Source organism: Sander lucioperca, chromosome 10, assembly GCF_008315115.2.
Source record: "Sander lucioperca isolate FBNREF2018 chromosome 10, SLUC_FBN_1.2, whole genome shotgun sequence".
In the NCBI taxonomy this organism is placed as follows: domain Eukaryota; kingdom Metazoa; phylum Chordata; class Actinopteri; order Perciformes; family Percidae; genus Sander; species Sander lucioperca.
This window is the reverse complement of record NC_050182.1, coordinates 14,518,141-14,542,131: the sequence shown is the minus strand read 5'-3', so window position 1 is coordinate 14,542,131 and position 23,991 is coordinate 14,518,141. Positions and strand designations below refer to the sequence as shown.

The following is a 23,991-nucleotide window of genomic DNA, read 5'->3' as shown; positions in this document are numbered from 1 at the left end:
AGTCCCTATGCTTAACACCATAGAGATAAAATTAGCACATCATTAAACTTCTACAGCAGTAAAATGCAACATAGTCTAACGGTACACATTAATGAGTAATATTAATCACAGATAGGATACATTTTACAGCACAATGAGTACTTTTATAACTACTACTACTACTAACTAATAACTACTTTCCATACTAAGGCACATTTAGTTGATAATACTTGCATACTTTTTAAATGCTGGACTTTTGTAGTGGAGTATTTTACTGCGGTCAAGCCAGCCTACACCTCGAAATAAGCGGTCAAACTAGCCGCCCCTATATTTCGCGGTGCGCGTATACACTTGCTATTACGGTGAGACCGTCAGAACTAAAAACAGGGAATTTTCCGACGAAGGCAATTTCCCATTCATTTATTCTGTCTGCCTGTCTATCTGTCTGCCTTCCTGTCAGAAAGAAAGAAAGAAAGAAAGATTTTAGCACACCTCACAACCTTTCACTGCATGATATGCTGAATTCCAAAATAAGAGCCCCCCAAAAATCATATATAAGCTGTTTGTCTACACATTCAGAAAATCATGAAAAATAAATGTCCTAGCTTCCACAGACCAATTTCACCTCAGATGGAGTGAAATTGGTCTGTGGAAGCTAGGACATTTATTATTAACGTTATGCCTCACTTTCTTTACAGAAACATTAAAACGTCGTTAGACACGCTTCTCTCTATTAACCCTTATTAGTCAAAGGTTTATATGCAAATTGTACTGCACTTGCAAACGGCAAATTAGCATTTCTTGTAGATAAGCCACATTAGAACTGTCTCAGGTTAGTCTTCTCTGACAGAGCTGAGCTGATGCTAACAGCTAAAAACCAAAAAGTAAACACCTCATAACAAGTCGCTTGTTTTAACAACCGTTTGTCAGCTAACGCACAACACTAACACGTCCAAAATGAAAACACAACATACCTCTGGAAGTCTTGTTTTATTAAAACTGCATCACTAAAACTGAAACGGAGAAGAAAAAACACATTTAACTGTGGCAGCCGTCGCTAGCATGAATATATTGGTCGCCAGCCATGAGGTTTCAGCAGAAGGCTGACATGACACCGGATACACGTCACTATGGCTTCCTTTTCTTCTTCTTTATTTTTTTCTTCTTCTCGGTGTTATTTTGCAGCAAACAAGCGTCGTATAAGCTCCATACATAGACTGTAAATATACATAGACTGATAATCATCAGGCAAACGCACTGGTAGCTCAGGTTGCTCTTCATATAGTAAAACCAGTAAAATAACTGTAGTATCCTTCAGAAAAATATATATTATATTACTGGATTATAATTAGTGATGCATATTATATTTCAGCTGCTCGATATACTGCTGGGTAGCTTAATCTATAACAATTAATCAGTATGTATTAGTTGATTCATGTTTTGTATTAATTATCAGAATCTGCTAAGTAACTCAAGCTGCCAAATAAATGTAGTGGAGTAGAAATATAAAGTATAGGGGAGAGCCGGGACGATTGAAACGCGGGACCGATGAAACATTCCAGTTTTCTCCGAGTGCAATGATGATAGACAGATTTCCTTAGGTCAAAACATAGAGCATGTTAACCTCCTTCTATCAGCCAAATATCTTCCTGTTATTTCCTTTTATCACAGAGTTACAGGCGATAAACGAGTTTTGATGGTTCAAAGTAAACTTCATCATTTAAAGGTTCGACTACGTGCTTATTCAGACCATTTAGTGTTCTCCACAATCCCAGACTTTCATATTGCATGCTTGTTTACATGGAAAGCCAAACAGGCTATAATGGCATCTATGTCGGGATGATTCAACCATCCCGACCTGGCTGTAACTCCATGTAGTTTAAGTAAATGCACAAATATCTGTTTATACAATAATTTATGGAGGTGAGACATGGAAAAGCAGTTTTGGAAAGATGAAAATATATTTGAGCCCACCAGGTAGGGGATCGAGTTTTTAGGATATCCTATGGAGACTGACGGGCTGTGGGTCGTTAAGGGCACTTATTTGGATGTGCAGTGCCCTAACCCACGTAAAAACCTAGTGAAACGACATTTTCCACAATAGAAACATGATATAAATGGGAAAACTTACGTCTAGCTATAAAAATGGCAGAATCATCCACAGTGCATGATAGTTGTTAACAGACATTCACGAAGACATATAGCCCAGCAACAATCTATCTAAAATAACACCTTTTGGGAGTACTATTCATGATATGTAGTAAAATATTGAAGTTGTGGGAAGTTTAAATGGCTTAAACTGTGTTTCATCCGTCCCCCCAATTGTCCCGGCCAGGAGGGACGAATGAAACATTACGCACGTCCCACTTTTGCTGTAATAATTCCTGAACGGTTTTGTTCAAAGCTGAAAATGCAACTGTATTTGACAGATGACAGGTGTAGGTTGCTAGTGACAAAATATTAGCTTTCAGTGCGATATGATCGCTTTGTAAATTACGTTTAATTAAAAAGTGTTTCAACTGTCCCGGCTCTCCCCTAGCCTAGAATGGAAATATACAAGTGCTAGTGCCTCAAAACTGTACTTATACAGTAAATTATATAGAGTACATTTACGTGTATATTTGTAAATAATCTTTTAACTCTTTAAAATCTTATTTCCAACCTTTTTTCCCTTCTAACTTTAAGGTTGGAAAAATCATCGTTGTCTGTCAGTATCATTTAATGGATCAGATGATATCCTATAGTACAGAGATCTTCAACAGGGGGTCCGAGACCCCTAGGGGGTCCTCAGAGTTGCTGCAGGGGGGCCACCAAATTACTGATCGATGGTTTAAATAGAAAATATGTCTAAAAAATATACATTAACGTGAATCCAACATATTATTAGTAAAGATAAATGTTCTTTTTTAATGCACACAACATTGATGATAGGCTTACTGGCCTATAGCTAAGGTAGCCATCCACAGATACAGTTAAGCTTAAGAATTCACTGTGCCACATTTCAACATTAAAACATAATGTACAAATATATGAACATGCCAACAATTTTTATTTTTAAAAGCTTGGTATTGTATGCACCATACAAATGTATGTGTAAAGGCTTTAGTCCGCCCTACACGTTATTGTAGGCCCAGTTTAATACGCAACACAATTTTTTACAATAGATGTAGTAGGGGGGTCCCAGCTCCGTCTCTTTTTCAGCTAGGGGTCCTTGGCCTAAAAAACGTTGAAGACCCCTGCTGTAGTAGACATAAAACACCAGGATGGCAGTAGATGGCAGTGTTTCACACTCAAAAAAATAAAATGTATTGAATAGTCAAGTAATAATCTAAATAGCATCCCAGTTGGATTTACTGGTTTATACATCTGCATGCAGAAACAAAACTGATACTGGCTGCACTCCTCTCTGATCACAACATATCTGATAGATGCATTATTCAACAAATGGCTAACAGGATTCAGGATCTCACTTTATGAGAGTCCTGTTCAAGATATAGCCTGGTACAGATGATGTTTTCAACCTTGTAGTCTGTCAGCTGGCTCTCCCAAAAACTCATTAACACAATTACTCCTTATTACATTAATCTGCTTATCTCATCTACTTATCCTTTTTACATGAATGTGTTTGTCTTTGCCAGGTCTTCCTTGAAAAAGAGATTCTAAATCTGAGGAAAACAGGAAACAATTTCATTTCCCCGTTCTTGGTTTCCGTGCAGTGAGGATGTTTGTTTCACCAGGCCTCCATCCCATGCGTTGTTTATCTGTGTCAGCACTCAGCAGGGGTTGGGGGAACTGGTTGGTTATCATGGCTGGCCTACTGTTTTGTGAGGAAGCCCTCATACTGCTGTCTGCAATAGCTGACTGACAGTTATCTCAGAGGAGGTTATTCCACAGCTGTCAATAAAGTATGTGTGTGAGAGGAAGAGTGTGCGAGACAGAAAAGGAAAGAGAAAAACTACATGGCCAACACACTCCTGTCAACATACTGTTCTGGGCTAGACCCCTTATATTCCAATTAAGGTAAACCCTCATTCTACAGCCTTTGAGACAATAGTGTACTTGGCAACAGTTTGGAGAACATGACCATCTCCTGATTTAACACGACAACAAGCACCTACATGAATAAATCCAGGTCCACGAAGAAATGTCTTTACAAATTAAAACTATAGACTAACCTGTGCAGAGCCCTGACCTCAACCCCATTCGACACCTTTGGGATGAACCGGAACACTGAGGCTTATCACCCAACATCAGTCACCCATCATCACTATGCTCTTGTGGCTGAATGGGAGCAAATCTCTGCAGCCAGGTTCCCAACATCTTGTGGAAAACCTTCCCAGAAGAGTGTACGCTGTTATACAGTATCAACAGATTAGTGCCCATGGTTTAGGAATTAGATTTTCAACAATCAGGCTATACTTGGTCTGCTTCCATCTTACGTACAGATCTACATGCTTCAAAAAAGTATGGGAAGTGATTGTCTGCACTCCCAGGACTTATTCCTACTATCAGTCCCTATAAATCCAGGGCTGAATTGGGGAAAAGGGCGTTTTAGTAACCTATGTTGCTTCCTCTGCATGGAATCAGTTGCAAAATTACCTGAATCTCTGGGAGCTGATCTCTCTGGATGCATTTAAAGGTATTTTAAATGACTTAGAGGCAGGCAGATTTGGCTGTAGATGTTTTCATTGATCCCTTATGTTGATGACTTGTGAAGAATGTTTTTGATATTTTATTATTCTGTAATTTGTGTTTTCCATTTTAAATTGTTATGGGTTTTGTTTTTGTCTCTATACTGTTCAACATTGTTAATTGTGATGCTGGGTCAAATGTAACCTAATTTGTGTCAATAGGACCAACCCACTGGGTAAAGTTTGACCAGTAACCATGAGCATAAAAACCACTGTGACGCCAATCGCACCCAAAAGCATTTTGACCCAGTTTTAGTGTTATTTCCATTGGGCTATTCGGCATACCAATGTGTGATTATTGTTAACCCAGTAACCGTAATATTAACATTTCTGTTGAGGTACCAATTCGTTTTGTTTTTATAAACATTTTAGTGTTCTGTTTAGTCCAAACAAGTTTTTACACGTTTTACCTTAAGATTGCCACCAATTATTACATTTAATTTAAGCCATTCTAATATTTGACACATTAAAAAAAGTGGTGGTTAATACAAACGAGCCACCTGTGCATGGGGTCAACTAGGTCAGCTAATATTTGGGTCATTATTCCTCCAGCATTAGAAAACAACCCAAGCCCAAATACCCTGAATCTGGGTTAGTAACCCAACCAGTATTTTTAGGGTATACTCACACTTAAACATCAAGGTCTGCAGGCCTGCTGAAGATAAAAAAAAACAACTCTCTCAATCTCCCTCTTGCCCTCCCTTAATGTCCTCTCTGCCCCCATCCATCCTCCTCGCCCCCCCCTCTCTCAGTCGCCTCGCTGTCACAGTTTTTCCAGTTTCTTTGGCTCCACTTCAGGACCCTCCCCCGTTGGATGCGACTGGTCTCTTTTTCTCTCTTTACACTCACACAGATTTGTGTATGAGCCCTTAAAAACAAACGCCTTTTTTTCCAATCTCAATTTCGTCCATGGAAGTTGGTTTCGAACTGCGATATTAAAGCGACAGATTATCCGGGAGTTCTTGACCGGCAAGGTGAGTAAAAAAACTGTCAATGAACTAAACTAAACAAAACAAAACGGGATCGGAGTCACGGAGACTTTGACGGTTTATTTGAAAGCCAAATATTTGTATGACAATTAGCTTATGATGTTACATGTTACTGGTTAATAGACTCGGACTGATACATTTTCGCCTACTGTATGGGAATGTTGCGCTGTTATGGAAAATAGTGCAGCATGTACCAAAATCCTAAACTCAACCTATAAGGACTTAAAGTGGAAGTGTAGTGATCTACTGTGAGTCTATAGTTATTTTTATGAATGATGTTTTCCTTTACGATGGACCTTTATTTGCTGAAATATGTAGAATCTAGCACATCTAAGCAATTTCCTATAGGAAGACTACACTTCTTTTATGTCTTTTTATTGTAGCCTTTATGTTGGAACGTTACTTCATTCTTCTACTGTACTACAGTTCAGAGGGAAATACGATGAGCTCATGAAATATGATGCACTGTTAGAAAGTAGTTAAAATGAGCTCTACCTAAACTACAATAGTCAAATGCTACATACACATCAATACATTAGTAATAATAATCTAATATGTAAAAGTGTGACACTCACAGGGGCCATTTTTCTGAATAATGAGCAGCCTTTTGATACTTTAAGTAGCCTACATTTAGCTAATTACACTTACACAATTTGACTTACAGTAAGGCTCATTTTCAATGCACTTTTACTTATAATAGATTTTATATTGCAGTATGGTTACTTTGCAGTATGGTTACTTTGGTAAAAGTACATATATATTATCAGTACAATGTCCTTTCAAGTATTAACAGTAAAAGTACTCTTTTTGCAGAATAGCACTTTTGTAATGGAACAAATGCTAAGCATCTATAAAAAAAAAGATTTAAGAAGACAATCAATGCATGTAAAATCCTAATTTGCAAAGGTAAACGGTAACTATAGCTGTTACTGTTAATATAGAGAGGAGTATAAGGTAGCATAAAATAGAAATACTCAAGCAAAATACAAGTACCTCAAAGTTAGGTGCAGTACTCGAGTAAATGTACCTTCCACCACTGGTTGTGAAAGTGTGTAGATCACATTCATTACTATTTAAAACCGATTATAGATTACTGAACACAGTTTGATGTTTTGTTGCTTCTTATACACTGTGTGAAGAAACACACTATCAATAAAAACCATCTGTCTGTTCAACATCATTATTCAGCACACAAAGACATAACACCTGACTCTTATCAGAAGTGAATTAAAGCACTTGTTCAAGTGAACTGCTGGCATTGTGTCACCGCTTTATGCACTTGCTGTACTTTTCCTGGCTGACTGAGTTTTTTGGCATCTCCGGTTCTGCTTTGAAAACTCCAGCTACTATCAAGAGAGTGTGAGTCAGAAAAGATGTGCTCCTCTGGCATGTCTCCTCTATCGATTCATTGCAGAGGAAGTTGCTGGGAGTAGGTCTGCTCTTTCCTCAGTGCCCACCTCCTCCTCCTCCTCCTCCTCCTCCTCCTCCTCCTCCTCTGTTGTGTTTGATTTTCATTAAGTCGTTAAGTCCTAATCAAAGTTCTGGATTCATATCTTGGTCTGTGTTTGGGGTCACAGAGGAGCTGTGACTCAAGCAATGAAACGTGGCGGTGAGGTGGCTGCAGCCCAAACAACTGTGTGACATCATCCTGTGTGTGATGGTGTGACTCAACTTTCATGTCCTATCAGTGAAGTTAATCAGATGAAGCAGACGGAGATAGATAGAGTGTTTTTCTTTGTCTCTGCAGATGTGAGAGGCTCCTGTGGGTTGTTGATGCTTTCATGCATGTGCATATATGTATGAGTGTGACACTGAAAATAATATGGTTGTGTACAAGACTCTGATAGATAAGGATCCACTTATAAAAGGGAATATGATTAACTAAAGATGTTTTCATAAACTGATTGTGAACTAATTTTGACTGCTTATTTTCTAGAGCTGATGCAGTTTTTTTTATGCAGAGTTTTGGGTAAAAAGACATTTTACAAATTGAATAGAAGTACCAAATTTAACACATACTACTGCACATCACTAGGTTATTCGTAATCACGTGTTGACAAATTGACTGACACTTTTACAGTCTCGATCCTCTGTAAATTTAGAGCTATAAAATGATAAACTGCTGCACATTGAAGCACACTGTTTTGGAAACAAACTCCTCATTTATTTTCCTCAGCAGAGCTGTAAAATCACCCCGTAAATTCAGTATTTTTGCACTTTAACACTTATTGTCTGTGACTTATGAATGAAGGTTTTTTTTATTAACGACACCCTGGCACCATTTAACGCATACAAATATCTGTGAGGAAGTTCAAAATATGATTAACAATCAGAGTAAATCTCAGCCACCTGGTTTGGACTCCTGACCTGACATCTGCTCTGGCAACCAAAAATCGCCAGGAAATCTCTCTGACTGCAGACTGAACTTTCCTTTGTCCTCTTCCAAGTATTCCTAAAAGCACTGTTCTATTATTCACATATACAGTATTGGTTTCAAGATTTGAATTCTGCATGTGAGAAGTGACACAACTGTGCCTCCCTAAAACCACTGTTTTTCTTCAGTGTCTTTATATGAGATTCTCATTAGTGGAAAATAGCATCTCCCCCTCGAAAATTTGTCTGCCCTCCTCCAGGCTGTTTCAGCTATCAGTGGTATAATGGTGAGCCATTATTTTTTTTGTCTGGTCAAACCACAAACCTGTCTCTAGTCTGACAGCTGGAGATCTGGCTCACTTACCATCTGTTTGTCCAGAAGAGGACTCCGGCTCAGGCGAGCTATAGGATATGTTTTGGTTGGAGATGACACTGGCCAGAGACACAAAGAGATGAGAAAGAAGTAGAAAAAAAGTAGAACTGAGGAAGAGGCATTAGTGTTAATTTGATCCCCTAGTGCCTGGCCATTTTTAAAATTGATTGCAACACCACAGGGTACCCACAGTCTCTGCATGTTGTCCTTTGAAGGCCACAATTTTTCTTGACAAGTTTATACATGATGGCCACACACCATTCGTGTGTTATTTAAGTGAGATCACAGTGTTGTGTTATCCTTTGAAGCATGGACTCTGTGCTATAGAATTACCTGTGTATTTTAAAATGGCAATCTGCTAAATTCTGGCAGAGCTTGGCATGGAGAGAGGCTGTCTACAACTTTGGTCCAGACTGAAATATCTTAAAGTGGCCATATTATGCTCATTTTCAGGTTCATAATTGTATTTTGAGGTTGTACCAGAATAGGTTTACATGGTTTAATTATCAAAAAACACCATATTTTTGTTGTACTGCACATTGCTGCAGCTCCTCTTTTCACCCTGTGTTCAGGACTCTATTTTAGCTACAGAGTGAGGCATCCTACTTCTGTACCATCTTTTGTTGGGATTCGCACATGCGCAGTAGCTAGCTAAGGCTCACAATTGCTAGCTAGCTGTTTCTCTAACTGCAGTCAGTACAAGCTGCAGTCAAAGCCGGGAGACTTCTTCTAAATGAGGGCGCACTTCAAACTTTGCGTGGAATACCTGCAGAAGAGGGACATGTAAGTAGTTCTTTTGTAGATTATGGTGAACTTGTGTGTGTTGCAGCAGTGTTTTGCCATTGAGAACGAGGGGGCTAACTGCTAGCATGGTTTAGCATAGCTAGTGACGTAGAAAATCCTGCAGATTTTGAACAGCTCACCCGGAGACTGAAGGCAGGTAACAATCAGAAACCCGTATCTCACTCAAAACAGCATGGATGGGTTTTTTTTCAAATTTGTATGCATGTGGAAGCACCAGAGACACAAAATAACACCCCAAATCCCAGAGAAAGTGATTTTTTCATAATATGGGCACTTTAATACATCTATTGGATGGTCATGACTTGTTGCACAGACATTCATGGTTAGAGGATGAAGCCTCCTGACTTTGGTGCTCCGCCGACTTTTCATGTAGCGCTGCAGGTCAGAGTTTTCACTAATCCAGTGAAATATCTTAACATCTACAAGATGGTTTGGCATAACATTTGGTGCCGACATTCATGGTTCTCAGATGATGAATCCTCATGACTTTCGTGAATCCCTTGGCTTTTCCAGCCACAATTAGGTTGACATTTAAGATTTTGAGTGACATATCTTAACAACGATTAGATGGATTGCCATGAAATTGGTACACACATTCATGTTCCCCTCAGGATGAATTGTAATACTTTTGGTGATCTCTTAACCTTTCATCTTACGTCAAAATGTGTTCAATACTTTGGTTAATGACCAAATACCTGCAAAACTAATGACATTCCCATCAGCCTCAGCTGTATTTTTTGTTTAGTGCTAAACACAACTCAAGTTTTTCCAACTTGCCACCGCAGCTCCTAGTGTGAATATGGCAACCACAGACACTACATTGAGGGAAACAATACAGGAGCTGATTGTACTGGTATCTGAGTTCCCCTATAAAGGCTACACCTCCTTACCAGCAGTAAACAAACAGATCAATGAAGAGAAATGGTCTTGGAGCAAAACTAATGCTATAATAACTCTGTTAACTAACCTACTGCAAACCATTTCCTCAATTTTAAGCTACGGCCGACTCTATTTAGCTGCATGATGAGATTATGGCAGCTGGATAGCAGCAGGCTGTAGTGTATGGTAAAGGTCTTTATTAGAGGTAGCTGGGAGCTGCAGAGGATATAGAACACAGAAGGTGCCTTACGGCAGCCACAACAAAGACCACTCACTGTCCGAGAGCATCTTCAGTCTTGTTTCTTTTTGTTTTGGTGGCTTTTGGTACTAAATAGTCATTGGTGTAGCGTTTCTACATGTCAATCATGTGGGTGGCAATGGGTGGCACTCTTTTTCTTTTTGTTGTATGTTGATTTTAACACTGACTTTTATCTATGTGTAAAATGTTGTCTGTTACTGGAAATTCTGTTTATTCACCCCACACTTTTTAAACATCAGTGAAAAAGCTTTCCTCATGAAAGTTAATTTGTCTACTCCCCCAGCTTCTGTTTTTGATGCTAAAATAGTCATGATGAAAAAGACAAAGAGCACAGGGAATTCAAAATAAGGTGACACGGGTTGAATATTCCTACCACAGGCTTATATAAGTCTTTCAACCCCATGTGCTTTGCAGCCGTGCAAGTAATTTGGAGCAGATTCTACTGCAGCACTCCAGCTTGGGTTTTTTGGGTCGCTTGCTATGCTCTGGCCGTGGAACATGGACAGTTTCATTGGGCTCTGGCTCAAATAACCAATCATAAAAAAGCAGAGGTCGGAGGGTTTGGGCTGCAACAGGAGGAGGAGCCAACAGCGGCTTAATGAAGTGACCACAGACTACTTGTACTGTGGTGAGGGTCTTTCCTGAAGTTGCTTATGTTGGTGGTTGGTGGGTGGTGTTTGGGTTGGTGGGTGGAGCAGCAGTGGAGACATTGTTCATTAAGATTTCAGGGGCTTTCACTGGTGTCTATGTCTCACTGTGGTGTCTATGCAAGATGACTGGAACCAAGTGAAACCTGAGATGGAGAATTAAAAGAAATACAGAACCCAATTCAAGGCCCAGAAGACTTCTCGCTTTCTGTTTTCATCTCTGTGATGAAAATAGTGCTATGTTTAGGTTTTTGTTTGTTTTTAATACTTGACTAAGTAAAATTTGTCGTGCAGATGGAGCGGAGAATGTTGTGAGATGAAATATTATGAGTTTACCAAACAAGATGTGAGCTCTGCATGTGAAAAACAAATGGCCTTTGTGTCATGCTTGGCACCAGGCAAACATGAACTGCTAGAACTCTTGATGTTTTTCTTGAGCTCATACCCAGATCCACTCCACCAGCTGCATTAAGCTATGACTCTCGCAGTCGTCCATCTTGTATTTTATGAGAGGACTTGTTGTTTTTTTTGTATTCCATTTTCCAGGCCACTTCTGAAAGACTAACCTAGGCTCAGGAAAAGGCAGGATGACAGATTTTCACGATTTGTCAACGACCCCATTACTCAAAGAAACACAAACTCTGTTTGGAAAAAAAGAGATTATTTGTCATAAATGGACACAGAAGCCAGGAAAAGGGTTGCTGTTGGAAAAAGGTGTGAGTAGTAGAGCCAGTATCTGATTGGACTTTTTCTTTTGCGCGCCTGATTTTATTCCCAACTTTCTTCCGTTTACATGTCAGAGGAAGATAATGTTGAGATGCAGACCTGGATGTACATGCAAGATGTTTCCTAGATCGGCTTCCTATTGTTTGTCCTAGTTTTCATTCCCCTGGTGCCGCCTGCTGCAAAGATGATTAAAGACAGAATAAAGAGCATGGACCTGAGGGACTGTGGGGACAGTGTCAGATTTTGTTGAAAAAAAAACTCAGCTGAAGAGATGAAATTATTAGTTGGAGACAGATGATAATGAACCAGGGAGTTGTAGTCAATTAAAAAGTAATGAGAAAAGCAGTGCTGACAAGATACTCTAGGGCAACTTGCTTTTGCAATGTGTTAACAACAAAATAGCTTACTTGCTCATTAACTGGTAAATAGCTGAAACTAATTTGCAGAACTTTTTGAAAAGCCGGGAGAAGCCTCCCTGCAATAACAAAATATTCCTCCATGACTCACAGAAGACCTGCTGTGTTTACCGCTGCTTCTGTTTGCCTCTGGGCATCCAGAAAAAGAAAAGTGTTAAGAGTTTCCCCTCCACTTGGTTTCCTTGAGTTGGAACATCATACCCAAACAAAATGACAGGCTCCTGGACCCTCTCCCTCCCACAGTGTTGCCCAGGATGTCCTGTGTGGTGGCTTGTATCTGGCTCTTGTCTCCTCTTTGCCCCCCGTCTTCCTGTTGTGTTGGACAGAAATGCAGGTGTCATACCAAAAAGCCCCTAGAGACTAATGTGTTCCACAATGCCGATGACCATGCTAGGGCTTTCAATTAACTAAAGCACATTCTGCTGTGCCTTACTTTCATCTTTCTTAAGCCATGAGGCGCTCCAACAAAGTGAATTAATGGCACCACCTGTGGGGTTTGAAATTGTTTCAGTCTAGTGACACTGCTGGGAAAAGCATGGAGGATAAGACTAAGTAAAGGAACATCTATGAGGGTTCACCTTCAGGGTAGTACACGTGGCTGAAGTTTTTGAGTGAAGAAAATAAGGCTTTAACTTCCAGATGCTTGCAGAATGGGGCCCATCTGGAGAGAGGGAGGGAGAAGGAGCTTTTTGGGCTAAAAAAAACTCTCTAAAATGATCACTTTAATTAGTTGCAGGTTCCCACCTTGTCCTCCAGAAAGGCAGCACACCATGTGCCTGAGGTAGGCCTGTAAATCAATGGGGTTTAACTTTTAGGAATTTACTGGCCCAGGCTGCACTTCCTGGAAATAGAGATATAGAAGGAAAGCCAATAGAGATAAAAAAAACTGATAACTATTCTGGCGAACACTACCTGCCTTAACAGTACTCTGCTGCTGCTTGTGTTAATGTTTGACCAAACCTTTCCCCATGGTATCTAGGTACCTCAGTTTAGGCAGACGCTTGACCATATGGCATTAATTGAAAATGCACGTCTCCCAATGTGCAGCTTCCACTCTCCTTGCATAATCTCTGTACCATTTTATAGGCAGCAACACTTGAGCCTTTGGTAAATCAGCTATTTTGTTTTTATTTATTTTTCACTTGTAGAAGAAATGGTACTATGGGTTGATCCTGCAAACAAGTGGCAGAAAAAACATAATCAACAACAACAGAAAAAATATGACCACACCAGCTCCAATGGTTCCCAGCTTACTGCACCATAGCAGCTGCAAAGAGAGAGAGAGAGAAAAAAGCTGCCATCCAGTCACATTAGAAGTGTTGTCTTAATTGAAACCAGATGCAGCGTGGTTAAAGTCTCTTACTGCAAATTGCTCTTTCTCTCTCTCTTTCATACAACCATGACTCAAAGACTGACATTAAAGATGTTGCATGGGAACTTTATCCGCAGTATGAAATATGTCGTTCTTAAACTTTGTGTTTCAGTAAAGGACGATGCTTCCCGTGATATTATTCAGACACCGCAGACACTCAGAGGGATCAACATAATGTTGTCAGTCGCCATAGACCCCCCAGGAAGCCCATATTTTACAAAACATATATCAACAAAACAGTGAACTGCTTTTATACAGTAGGCCCTGTTCAGTTCAGAAAAGACGATTCCTATTAAGTGCAGCATAATTGAATTAAAATAAGTGTATAATTGGGTTTCGCAGACACATTCAGCTTCTGTGCTCATTGTGGGTTTTTGCCAAAGCAGATGGAGTTTGATTTCACACCTCTCCAACTGAGTTTGGACAGCAGCTCCTCCACCATGAGGGTCAAAACCACAAGAGTAAGCAATCTGCACGGTCTTCAGCCAAAAACAAAGGTCATAATGGAAAGAAAAGAGAGCTGTGTGCCTGTGTTTTGAGGTACATGGCAAGGTCTGTGTGTGCACATCTGTGTTTATGTCAATGTTCGATACAGAGTTTTGTGATGACTTTGCAGTTTTGGCTGCTTGCAGTGGTTCATCGTTTCCCTTCAGTGGCTGCAGTCTGATCGCCTGTTTCCCCTCGTAAGAATCTACAAGTTAAACAAGCGATTGGAGAAGTTCACACTGGTGATCAACTAGCCTGTGACGGACAGGCTGTGAAGTTTGGCAAAGCTGAAGATTCAGATTGCTTTTGCATACGTTTCTTGAAGTACATCCAGATGTGCACCTGGCATATGACACACTACAGCCATTAATACAGTATATATGTGTCTTTGCACCAGTGACAGTCAATATAGAATCATAATGTGACTAAAGGATTCTTTACTTCTCAGTGTTAGATTTCTTTCAGCTGTGGATTAATACAAATGTGATGGCCTAGTGAGTATTTACAACAGCAGGACAGTGTATGTGGGATTGACTCACTGCATAAGTGTGACTGATTGATGTGTTTTTAATATTTCTGAACAACAACAAAGCTCTATGGAACAGAGGAATAAGATATATCACACTGGTTTTGGTCTTTTCATAGGATTTGGTGGCAATAAGAAAAGTAAGACTGCTGCTAGATAAAGACTGCTTTATATACTGTTTGCAGATTTTGCAGATAGAAATATGATAGAAACCCCTCAGCCAATGATAATTTAGTTTCCCCTTGGCTAAGCTACAAACATTCAGTGCAAGCTGTAAGCGTGTCAACTTCAAAACCTTGTCCAAGTAGAGTTACTGACAGTTTCGAGATTAATTTGAGACCAAAACCAGAATTAGTCAATATGAGCTATTCTGACTTAAGCAAACAAATTATAAAAAAATAAGACAGCATGAACAGTTTCCATTAGTAAAAAGTAATGATTTTTGGGTTTATTCAGCCTGAACAGAGATGTTGATGTAGCTGCCTATCAGCTCTATACAACCTCATTGCATGGGTAGAAAATAGATTAAATGTGTGGCCCAATATGCTATTGCAATTCGGAAAGCAAACAAAGTCAAGACAAAGCCCAATACAGACCCAGATCAATACATGTCCAAGAGAAAGAACCAAGACTGCAGCAACATGGTGTTGCACCCAATTCAATATTTGCTTGTTTGCTCGCTTAATACAATTACTATTTCTTCTTAACAAAAAGTTATTTTGCCCAGAGACACTAACATGATTGTTGCAAGAGTTCAGTGGAGGTTGTCTCTGTTTTTTTAAGCTCCTCTGAAGATTTCAAAGGCTCTTGACCTCGTGGCCTGTTCTGTATATGTTGAGGGAACTCTGCGTACTAATAAATATGAATGAATAAATGTTGGCCTTTGCATAGTTTTATCATGGGAAGATCAGCTAAAGACACAGGGACTAAAGTGCCTTATGAATCCTTTTTTAAAGCAGCGTTTCCCACAACTTTTTGACCCTGAAAGAGGAGGACAGAAATAATTTGTTTTTGAGGGGATATTAAGCAAAGAGAAAGACATTATTATTAAAAGAAATTAGCTTGTCATGGTGAGAAAGGGGCACGAGGATAACGCTCTGATGTGTAAATGGAATTAGGACCTAAACATCAGAGGGGACAATGGTGTCATTAAACGTTACTGACATGTTGAAGGACAGACTACAGGCTCAGGAAAATGTCAATGTGCAGCTGCAGCTCTATGTATCATGTTTCATACAAACTGTTAAAGAATTTGATTTATTTTTAAGGTTTGTTACTGTACTGTACACAATAAAGTTTAGATGTGTTGTTTGACTGTACAGTGCAAAGAACAAGCAATTAGTTTTAGTTTTTAATATTTTCATTTGCAAAGATGCAAAAGACTTTCACAATGTCCAGATTAGCAAATCAATAGCATACAGTAGGTACAAGATGAGATGTAAGTTTAAAATATATATATATATATGTCTGAAACTATTTTGATGATGGATTAATTGTTTAAGTCAATTTTCAAGCAAAAGCTTTAAACATCAGATGGTTCCATGTTGTCAAGTGTTGAAATTTGCTGCTTTTCTTGATCTTACATTCCAAAAAAAGGTTATATTTTAAAGTTTTGCACTGTTGGTCGGTGAAAACAAGACACTTGATGACGTTACCGTGGGCTATAGGATATTTATAGGATTTTTCACTGTTTTATAGACCAAACGATGAACTGAATAATCGAGAAAATAATCTTAATTAATTTATAATGAAAGTAATCACCCTAAATGGGAGAATTTTCACCTGCCATATAAAAACACAGCACAACAGACATGAATATTTTTAATACCATTACTACTCACTTCAGTTTGAGATTAGGAAGTAATAGAGCAGCATCATAGCATTATTTTAGTCAGATGAAAAGCACCGTGGCCTAAAGTCATACAATGACTGAATGTAAATTTAAGAGAATAATTTGACTCACACGGACATTCATAGGCAGAGAGTAGACCACTTCCTGAATGGCAGTGGAGAATTAGTTAGACAGTGAAGCACAGGAAGAGATGAGAAGGAAGTGTGTGTGTCTGAATCAACAACTCGTCTGTGATACATGCTGAAACAATGGCACAGAGGACATTCCAACTGATCAATCAAACGTCACAGCCGTTAAAAATATCCTGCTCATAGAATTATTATGGCAGAGATCTTTTCAAATAGTTAGAATACGATTCAGCAACATTTGAAATTCTTGTGCTGTAAAGGCTTCAATGTGTTTTCGTTCAAGAATACATGCAGTTCATTAAAACTTGGCTCTTGTGTTTTAGCCACGTTAGCAGAGTGTCTCTGGGGATGGCAATGTCTGTTAGGTCGATACACCACTTTGGCTCAGGCTGAAATATCTCAACAATTATTGGACAGATTGCCATGAAATTCTGTACAGACATTCAAGGTGCACAGACGATGAATCTTAACTGCCTGACTGACAGCAGCTCACACACTAGACCTTTACCAGGAGGAATCTCTGAGTCTGAATCTGTAGTGTAACCTGGGAGTGTAACCATTTAACTTTTCATAGCTTGTCTAACCACCCGGTCACAAAGACCACCGTGTGAAAAGCTAATTTTCCTGTTAATCACAGTAGAGGTGACAAGTTTGACACTGTGATAAAGCCACATTGTGGATGCAGATGGTTCATGTGACAACATACAACTTTGTGAATTTTGAAACACTTATGTTTCTTACGTGCTGCAGCCTGTTGTGGACTTAGAGGTTTTTCGCCTATGTTCTTACTGTGAGAGTTTACAATGCAAAGCTATGTTTTCTGGTCACGGTCTGTGGAAAAGGCTGTTTTTTAACAAGGACTCTATGTGTCTCTGCACCAGTGTGATCCACAGAGCATTACAGCACATATAATTATGGCTCTGTATGGTCATGTCCCTCTGAAACCTCAGCCAGGGCCTCCATTTTGGGTTTTTCCACCATTTCACTCACTAAAGTTTGGATAAAACACTTGTTTAAAGAGACCAGACATGATTTCAATCCAAGGTGTGTAAGTCTGTGTTTTTGTTTATTCTGCTCCATAGAGGTGAACTGTTGTATTTATTACAGTGTCTTATTGTTTAAGTTTGTTTTTGTGGACCTGTTGCTTTCTCTGACCATTGAAGCCACAGCCATCCTGCCTGTGGTTTTGGTCTGGAGTGTGGAGGACCAGGCAGCAGTTTGCACTGTGGGTCTGTGTAAGAGAGGGCACGAGCCTCAAACGTGTTGGAGTAACGCAACAGGGAGAGCAAAATCCTCCAACTGGCAAGCAGCCCGGGTCAACAACAAAAAATTCAGTGTAAACCACATCAGATCACACAAACATCTGCACAAAGTAAACATTTCATGAATGATGAAAACAAGCATTATTTATTTGCTTTCTCATCAATGTCCCCAAAGATTGCAGTTTTTTATTAGTGGGTGTAGAGTGAGTGTAGCCTGCAGGCGACTGGATCAAGCTTTAAGTAAATGACAGATTATTGAACAGGGATCATTCTGCACCTGACTGGAGTAACACCAGGCACAGAGCTGTCCTTGGTTTTGCTTCAGGTTTTCAAAGTAGACAACTCTCACAGCTGTTTGGGAAACATTGTCAAATTTCACCTAAATTATCAACCAAATAAAAGAGATAAAACGACAGAATCAGTGGTAAAAAAAAACAAAACCATCAGACTTTAGCACAGGAAACCACTGTTCGTTTTTTTGTACAGCATGACCATGAACCTCTAACCTTAACGCAGTAGCAATTTTAACCAAAATCACAATGCTTCCCTAACCAAGTTGTTTTTGTGCCTAAACCTTACCAAATCTTAATTAACCATCATAAAACAGATTTATTTTTCAAAAGTGATTTGTACGTTTTGTGTCAATGTCATACTGTATTTGAAATAGATCATCACAAAATTAAATACAAAATACAGCACTGTTTGGTGTCCAAACCCCTCCCCATAGCTCACTAATGGGCCTACTTGGATATTTTCCAGACTAACACCCAACACAGAAAATACATTGGTTTGCTAGTGTTATACTGGATTTGTGACGGTAAAACTGCTGGTGCCTAAGGCAAAAAGTATTTCAGTTTTTTGCAACATACATTTTTTTTTCCAGTTCAAGTTCTAATAATGTTGTTGCAGTTCATACTGGTTGCAGATAGGAGTCAACAGAAAATCAGCTCCGGCCACTGCTCAACTCATGTTGATGTCCTCATGTGCTCCAAAACAACAGCGTTACCATGGTGACCTTATCACTCTAACCACTGCTATCCACAGGCTCTGTTCTCCATCACTGTGGGGACAGAGGCTTTCACATGAGCTCCAGTACCTTCTGACCTCACTCATAAAGATACTCTCCAACATAAACACACACACACACACCCACACACACACACACACACCCACACACACCCACACACACACACACACACACACACACACACACACACACACATGCACACGCTCTAGCTTATCGTACTCCTAGCTATTTAACACTACAGGAAAAGGTGTGGTCATCGCACATTTCATCCTCTTGAAATCCCGTCATCTTAAATCGGCTTCTGCTCTCATGTTTATGTAGTAAGAGTTCATTTTTCAGTTTATTTGTTATCTCCTACCTCAAAATCTTTGGTATGTTGATGTTTTCTGTGTTTTGGGGTGTTGTGTACAAGTATACATTTCACATATAGATTGCATGTCTTAAGTTTAGTTTTTATTGGCTGCTGCGAGGTGACATGAAAGGGACACTAAAGTGAAGTGATGTTCAAGACAAACAACTGACCTCAGATCTGCTGCCTGATGAGTCTGTCAATGTCAATGGTTGCCCCAGGAACCTAAACTTAAATGAACCTAAACAGGGGGGACCAGTAAATGGGGACACATACTGCATCCTGTTTTTCTCACTTAAATAAAGGATCCCAGACCACAAAGACTGAGCTTGCCAAATGAAAGCTGGTCTGACGTTGCTTTAGAGATGACTTGGGGTGATTTTAGGTGATTTTGTTAGTTTTTCCATTGCAGCTCCCTTAATTATCAGTTTTAAAATGACCCGAACCCAAGAACATATTGGCAGGCCACACAAGGCATCTGTCGTTGTATTTAAGAGCCTGTTGGTAAGAAGTCTTTTGTTGAGGAGGATCCAAATTATTTATTCCCTTGTTATTACTGGAAACTCTAGCAAAACTGTAGGGCAGATCTGCTGACATAATTATAAGATACAGTTGTAGAATGAAGGGTCAAATTAAGAGAATTTAACTGACTGAAAAAGGAGACAAAAGAAATAGACTTTGCAAAGGTGTGTAGTTGCCTAAAGTTCAAAAGGTCAAACGTTCAAGAATTCCCACTTCACTTGCTTCAGTCTTGCAGATAGCAAACACTGCAGAGCTCACTCAGCGAAATTCGGACTTCCAAGATCTGTGCAAGGCCTCCCCCTCCTCTCTCCCTCGCTAGATCATCCTTTTGTCACGCAACTCCCCCGAGAACCGTCAACTGCATTTGGGCTGCCAAGAGTTTTCCACTGAAAAGCTTTTTCCAGTGTGGGGGTTCAGCTTTTGTGGCAGAATACCACCTTTTACCGTATATGATGTCTTTACTGTAAACAGAGGGAAACGTGTTGATGTAGGCATTGTGAATTTTCTCTGGATTGAAGGTTGATAATGTAGCAAAATTGATGAACACCGTGAAACATGTGGGTGTGTTTTTGTAAGTTTTATACGGGTTCTCGCATTACATTTTTGGGTGTGCCATGTAATTGTTTCTCTGAGCCCCCAGTGTGTTGTTAAGGGTCTCTGCTCATCCCCCACCCCCTCTTCAAGACCAGCCACCCACTCAACATGAGGCATAGCAGCAACTGGGGAGCGTGTGCCAGCCTCACTGCGGTCTAGCAGCCAAACCCGTCCTGCGCACCAAGATGAGAACCCAGATGCAAAGGGTTATGGGTTTTATATTCAGTTTACAGTAACTTTGGTTTAATGTGAGGGTGGTGTCGGGGGGGGGGGGGGGGAAGGGGAGAGGGGACTGCGGTCGGTGTGTCACATGGAGGACTCTGGCTAATGTATTCCAGTTTCTGCCCTCGAGCAGTTTTATAGATTTGTTTTTCTAAGAGCTGAACTGTAAATTTGTGATGCAAACCTTTAGCTCTTCTCTCCTGTGGAGGGTATTTTTTGATACCAGTAATGATCACAATCAGAGGGTGATCATTTAAATCTCCTTAAGGCTATGATACACACCGCAACTTTATAGGCCAACTTTTAAGTGTAATGGTGCACAGCAATGCTTTAATCATGTGCAGTGTGACCATCGTGTTGCCAGGAAACATTTGAGTTGATGTTTGTCCTTTGGTCTTCCTTTCTTTGTCAGTTGATCGAGGTTTTGCCAATTTATAATGCACAACATTTTGCAGAGTGCACTGGATTCCCATTTACTTTTTCATGTCAAGGACCCCTTAAAAGGCCTGCAGTTAGCCACATACTCCTGTTCGCTCTGATTTGGACCCAGGGAGCTTAATTTGAGGATATTACTTTGTACAGAGCTCACTTTGGGTGGGCAGAGCACTTGGGAGTAAAGGCTGATACAAAAACAATGATTCTTCATTTCTCATTTCTCATTGTTTTAATGGCATTATAGAGAGAGAGAGTTTAACCACTCCTTATTCCTCCCTTTAGGAACCACCGGTAGATTAAATCCCCCCCCTTAGCTGTATGCTGATGGGTTGGGCAGGCTACTTTTATTGCAGTGACTGATTACCTCATCAAAACCTTAATCAGTAAGGGATTACAAAAACTCAAAAATGCATCCAGATTAGTATAATTTATTTAGTACTTTTTCTATTTGCACTGCTATGACAAAGTTCAGGAAATGTATATAATGTTTAAAATACAATTTTACAAAGAACACCTGTCTTTATTTAAACGGCCTTACGAGTTTCTTTATTTTATTTGAAAAGTACTCCCAGGAGTAATCCTTTGTTTTTCAAAACATGTATAATTGAATGCATCTTATTTTACATTATACAAAAATATCCAGTTCAGTTTTCTTAAATACTCTCTCAATAGAAAACACAATTTCTGCTGTAACCTTGCATCCATAATCATCAAGTTTTATTAGGGACCTTATTATGAACTTTTTTTTTTTTTTTTTTACATCAGACATTAAACTGTAGAGCAGATTTGGGGCTGATATAGTGACTTATTACCAAGAAAGCATGAAACAAGACATTAATTAACTTGCCACACAAGAATGCACTGCACCTGCAGGATCGTGTGTCATAACTCTAGAGCTACAGTATTTCACCATGTTGCCTTTCTTTTGTAGCCTCGTTGACGTTGGTTGGAGTTTTAAATAGTGCACAGAATAAAGATATTTTAAGTTTTTATGCTATTAATTCTGGAAGAACATGCTGGAGTTTGTAATGCCAAGAAAAGCCCAAAAACAGCTTTGAAAAAAAAGAGAAAAAGAGTCTGGAAGATGGAGACATTCTGTATCTGACTGACATCAGAGCTGCTTGATGTAAATGAACTTTGGCAAGACTCTCTCTCTCTCTCTCTCTCTCTCTCTCTCTCTCTCTCTCTCTCTCTCTCTCTCTCTCTCTCTCTCTCTCTCTCTCTCTCTCTCTCTCTCTCTCTCTCTCTCTCTCTCTCTCTCTCTCTCTCTCTCTCTCTCTCTCTCTCTCTCTCTCTCTCTCTCTCTCTCTCTCTCTCTCTCTCTCTCTCTCTCTCTCTCTCTCTCTCTCTCAACACCCCAACTAATGTGTCATTCCATCTTTTATTTTTTCCCCCCATTACCTTCCAGTGGGTGACTAATATTTTCTACCTCATTTAGAACTGCAACTGCATAGAGATGAATAGAGACAGAAATACTGAGGTTAGAAGGAAAGTAAACAGGGAAGCAAACAGTTTGATCAGTGCCATGTGCTTTGCTTCAAATTAGACCAGAATGAAAATAAGTCTTTTTTGAAAATGTTTGATAAATGTGCAGTATAATTTATTTCGGGTTGGTCCACCACTCCTATGATCTGGATTGCCATGGAATTCTTTACAGATTTTTTAACAACTATCAGATCAATCATAAATTGCTGTTGAAATTCTGAAAGTGACTACTGGTCAAACTTTTGTTATTAAAGGGATAGTTTGACATTTTCGGAAATATTAACTTTCTTGGCAAGAGTTTAATTAAGAAAATTTATATCATTCTTATATGTGTCATATCTCAATATGAAACTGGAACCAGCAGCAGGTTATTTAAGCTTAGCATATATCAACCAGCAACAATACTTTAGGAAGTCACTGTGATCAGCCAAGAAATAATCCTGCACATAACCACCTGCTATCCCCATTTGTTTTTGGGCATTTTAGGCCTTTATTAGAAAGGATAGCTATCCTGTCTAAGAGGGGGGAGAATGACGTGCAGCAAAGGGCCGCAGGTCGGAACCAAATCTGTAGCCGCTGCGGTAAGGACTGAGCCTTTGTCCATGGGGCGCATGCTCAACCAGGTGAGCTACCCAGGCGCCCCACCATTTCTAGCCTTGAAGCTAAGCTATCACCTGGCTCCAGTTACATATTTAATGGGCAGACAGCAGAGAGTGATATCAATCCTTTTCAGCAAGAAAGCAAATATGCCAACTATATCCCAACTATTCCTTAAACAGGTTGTTGTTACTTCATGCTAGGTCCCGTTTCTACATGGGTGTAGCCTCAGTCCTGGCTGTAAATTAATGTGAACATGCAGTCCGATGGGAATACTCATCTGTCAAGAAAATGGCTCTCTTGCATGAAATCGAATCAAAATAATTTTCTAGTTGTCGGCGCTTATGCGTCCTGAAGTCCCCTTGATTGAAGTAGAATATGGTAATAACATGGGTACGAGTTTCTAGCGAGATTAATATAAAACCAGTGTATCTGTTTTCATTTGGGCTTTGTTTTCACCCCATGTGCAGTTCTGTTAAGTGCATGGCGGGTCCCTTAAACAGTTCATTGTTTTCCGCATTCCTCAGTTGGTACGATGTGTACACGCGTGGGCCGCTGTTTTGGGCCTTGACAGAATGAGTCAGTAAGAGAAGCTCAGTGAATTAGCAAAATGTCCTCAGATACTAAAAATAGTTTCTCTCTGAACTCGTTTCAGCGTATGGGACTCATTTGATGTGTGTGTGTGTAATGTCTCCACAACATAAAAAACACGATCAGTCCTTGAAAGCGTTACAAACTGTGTAGTGTGTTGGAGTATGCATGTGCATGCATGTGGACGTTATGTGTGTGGTGTAAGTGTATGCACATATGTGTGTGTGTGTGTGTGTGTGTGTGTGTGGTATTTTGCCTATTTTATATTGGTTTATAGAGCCACATGAAAGTTTCTTTGCACTGGATGACATTGTCTGTTTTTTTCATTACAAACAAGACAAAAATATGTTGGAGCAACCTCTACTACTGTGGTGTTTCACAGATCTTGGTCCAGACTTTACCTCTTT

At 39.7% G+C, this 23,991-nt stretch overlaps 2 protein-coding genes and 1 long non-coding RNA gene across 3 annotated transcripts in view; 1 reads left to right on the top strand and 2 right to left on the bottom strand.

Moving 5' to 3' along the window:
- The window catches only part of gpatch4 (G patch domain containing 4), a 9,103-nt gene extending 7,980 nt beyond the window's left edge, over positions 1-1,123 (bottom strand). The window contains exon 1 of the mRNA XM_031279623.2: positions 954-1,123. The gene's annotated coding sequence lies outside the window, so the exon portion shown is untranslated. The remainder of the gene's footprint in view (positions 1-953) is intronic.
- A 1,934-nt stretch (positions 1,124-3,057) lies between these two features.
- On the bottom strand, positions 3,058-11,066 carry LOC116036137. The gene is made up of 3 exons (XR_004101541.2): positions 11,056-11,066; positions 5,747-5,752; positions 3,058-3,218 (listed from the first exon to the last, which is right to left on the bottom strand). It is a non-coding gene; the product is annotated as an uncharacterized LOC116036137 (long non-coding RNA).
- The window catches only part of pear1 (platelet endothelial aggregation receptor 1), a 54,397-nt gene continuing 34,100 nt past the window's right edge, over positions 3,695-23,991 (top strand). Inside the window, exons 1-2 of the mRNA XM_031279617.2 lie at positions 3,695-3,706; positions 5,524-5,644. The gene's annotated coding sequence lies outside the window, so the exon portion shown is untranslated. The remainder of the gene's footprint in view (positions 3,707-5,523; positions 5,645-23,991) is intronic.